Source organism: Aplysia californica, unplaced genomic scaffold (assembly GCF_000002075.1).
Source record: "Aplysia californica isolate F4 #8 unplaced genomic scaffold, AplCal3.0 scaffold00048, whole genome shotgun sequence".
Taxonomy (NCBI): domain Eukaryota; kingdom Metazoa; phylum Mollusca; class Gastropoda; order Aplysiida; family Aplysiidae; genus Aplysia; species Aplysia californica.
The window spans coordinates 800,056-803,678 of record NW_004797318.1 but is presented as its reverse complement, the minus strand read 5'-3'; positions in this window follow the sequence as shown (position 1 = coordinate 803,678).

Genomic DNA, 3,623 nt, shown 5'->3' with positions numbered 1-3,623 from the left:
TTCAAACACATGATGGAATACATTCTGCCTTTATCATTTTTGCTTGCACTTTCTTCACCATCTTCCTTCGTTATGATTGCTTTAAATGAATGTCAAAATTTTAATTGTTCAATTAGTTAATAGCTCACCTTCTGGCACTTACTACTTACCCTTTCAGTCTCAGTTTCACTCACATCTTCTCCCATGCTGTCCAGTGAAGACATCATATCCTATTCTTCTCCTTTCTCTTTAGATCTCAGCGGTAATCGACTGCTGGTTCCTCAACCTGCATTGCTTTAGATTTCTTCTCATATTTGACCGTTTTTCCTACTTTGTAGGCCCCTTACCGTCAGAGCCACATATACCAATCTTGAAGGTACTCATATTTTCATACTGACAGCGTATTTTCAGTTTTGGTAAGAATTCATTTGGGCTCCTGACTCTTTCTGCAGCCTTTCTACTGCTACTCCTTGACTCCTTCTTACTGCTGTCTTTCTGCCACACCCCTGATCTTCTGGTAGGAAAGGTCTACACCTAGCCTTTTCGGACAAGGGCGAAAAATCTCGGAGGGCCCGTGTGCAAGTTGCGCACGTTAAAGATCCCTTGGTGGTCTAAAATCAATAAGAGTAGGCTTCGGCCGCCACCCGGGCAAAATTCAAAATTTCCTACCAACTAAAAGTATTAGGTGTGTCCCGCGCGCTCATATGACCTTTTGCAGTTGCGAGCGCCGTAAAACACTTTACAAAAACAAACAAACAAACAAAAGAAATTAACGTGTTCAACTTGCACCTTTAGGATGTAATTTTGCCCTTATAATCCGAGAAGGCAAGGTTTTTGATCTTATTTACCCTCAGATCAGGGGTGTAACTGAAAGACAGCCGTAAAAAGGAGCAGGAGTAGCATATACTGTAACAAAGAATCTGGAGTAAAGGAGAGGAGCTGAGAGGAGGCTAGGGATGGGGTGGGGGGGAGAAAGTGGAGATGAAAGCAGATGACATAACTTGATAAGAGAACAGGAAAGGAGGGCAAGAGAGACAATTTTAGGGTAGAACATTTTTTTGGTCATTGTCAGGTTTTAAACCCAGGACTTTTTGAATGAGAGATGAACATCATTTCTCAAGACCACAAGAGCCATCCTATTTGATTTCTCGAAAGCTGTCGCCAGGTTGCTATTTATTCACCTTTTGAGCTGATTTCTGTCCACAATTAAAACAGTTAATGTAAATTAATATGAAAAGCTAATTTTTCAATGTCATTTATTAGTTACCATGGTATTGGTATATTGCCTTCAGTGATAATTAGAGATAAAAATGCAGCATATTAAACTTTGACCAGCGCTCTCTGAAATTGCATTTTGCATTTGGAGTGTTCTTGCTACTGGGCCAGATGGATGTCAGTAACAAAAATATCACTAAACAGACATTGTACTTCCTGATATGCCTTTTAGTTTTGGATTTTTCTATTGGATTCGGATTTGAGGCAGTAGTGCTTTTGGAGTCGTAACCTTATTTAACTAATAAAGTAGTTATTGTAAGTGTTTACTTCTGAGATTTCTAACTGAAACTTTCCGAAAATAAATTCTGTTTGCATGAGAAGTTGCTTTCCATTAAATTTGGAAGGTACACTTTTGTAACTGAGGGAGGAATACAAAGTATATAATGCGAAGGGAAGACTATCAATATACTACAGTGTTTATCTTACCCCTGTTCCATATCAATTATCAATATGATTTTAAAAGTATATCTGGTCGCTTTTAAGCACAAGGGGGCTATCCTGAAAAATGCTGTTTTGAGAAAATCGAATGTAAAGTTTTTGCCCCCTGTTCAGTTTCTTTAAAAGACAAGGAGAGATTTCTCTCTAACCAAACAAATATTACATACCAATGAAACCAAACTTCTCCGATAGGTAGGGCAATGCCCACTTTTCGTGTAGGTCAAGATGTTACTGTTTGGAAAACTCCGGAATCTGGGTTATCCCGCGCGACCATTTCAGATGACATTTTGAATACTGTTTTTCCTTTTATAAACATCTTCTTGTGAAGCCTGGCAGCTGAGAATTTTCATATGGTCATTTGTGTGGAAGTTATGGCTACATAGAGATCATGCATTTTATTAGAAATAAATGTTTTGTTTGACAATGACAGTGACAATGACAATTTTGTCTTGATCGTTTACAATGGCAGTGGATGTTACAAAGGTTAGGTGCTCTCACGCATACACTGAAACAACCCGCTTCGTAAAACATTCGCTCCCTCTCATTCTCTCTCTCTCTCTATCTCTCTCTCTCTCTCTCTCTCTCTCTCTCTCTCTATTTCATTTGTAGCACTGTGTGTTCAGTAACCTAAATGCAGTTGGTATGAATGAATTTCTATGTCCTCCTGTTCTTGCTTTTTGGGAAATGTATCACGGGTCGATAATTGAAATTCCAATGTCAGTGTGTGGCTATGGTCATTTTGCATTATTTCCGCCTCTTTTTAGAACATTTGTTTTGTGTGAATGTGATGTGTGTACCCACTTTTAATCCCTTTCCTCACATTTTAAAATCCCAGACCATTTTACAGAGTTCTTTGCAATCATCCTTGGCCAGTTACTTTGAATATTTCGTTTAGCGACTTCTTGATGACTTGTTGTCGCAGTTTGTTGAACTCTTGTTGTGTCCGTAATTGCTGTGCTGGAGGACCTGTAGAAGATAATGGTGCCATACTTCTTTTTCTTTAAAAAAAAACCCCCAGAAAAAATTGTTCTGGCATTATAAATGTTTTTTTGTTTGTCTGTGCATGTGTGTGTGTGAGAGAAAGCTTTAAAGAGATGGGGGCATGTTGGGGGAGGAAGACTAGAGAGAATGAGAGGAAGAGTAGAAGGCACTGGGTTGGGAGAAAGAGACAAAAGGGAGGAGAGATAGAAGACTATCTTGAAGGTTATAGACATTTTGAGAATTTGACCTGTCTGCTGGGGCATTTAACAGTAGCCATCTTAATTAGTTTAAGTGCACCTCTTCAAGTCTCCGTGTGAAGTGCAATCTGTTTGCAAGCCTATGTTTTTTCACGTAAGGAGCATGTTAATAAAGAGCCAGTGTGTAACTGTTTCCTGCAACTTTTTAGTAAAGTTTTGAGCGCATGTATAGGGATACTCAACCACTTGCCTGTGAACCAAAAAGTCTCTCCAAGCTAAAAGGAAAGTACTGACATTTTAAAAAGCATATTGCTCAACAATTTCTTTGTTATAAACACAATGGTGATGTATCTCTGGGCTGGAATAGCATTAATTTCCAAAAGGTTTGAAGGCTTTTCTTGGCTTTTTCATTATGCAGAAGGTTGCAGGATCTGTAAAAGGATTTTAATAGAGTACATTTGTATATATATGGAACGAGTATTGGGGAAAGTCAGTGGAAAATCTATGTCCCGGAAATCCGTCCACACTGGCTTATCTCACTCAGGGGATGAAACTGTAAAATGTGGTAGAAAGGACCAATTTTACTTTGTCTTTTTAATACGTCATCAAAAGAGTATGTGTGGGAAGTGCAAATCGTAGATATTACCTACACTCTCTTTCTGTAGTATTCTTTTTCTCTGCTCAAAATGCTTGCTGTGACGTTGATGTGCTCTTCTGTACTAAATCATTCAATACCTTGTGGGTGTTTTTTTT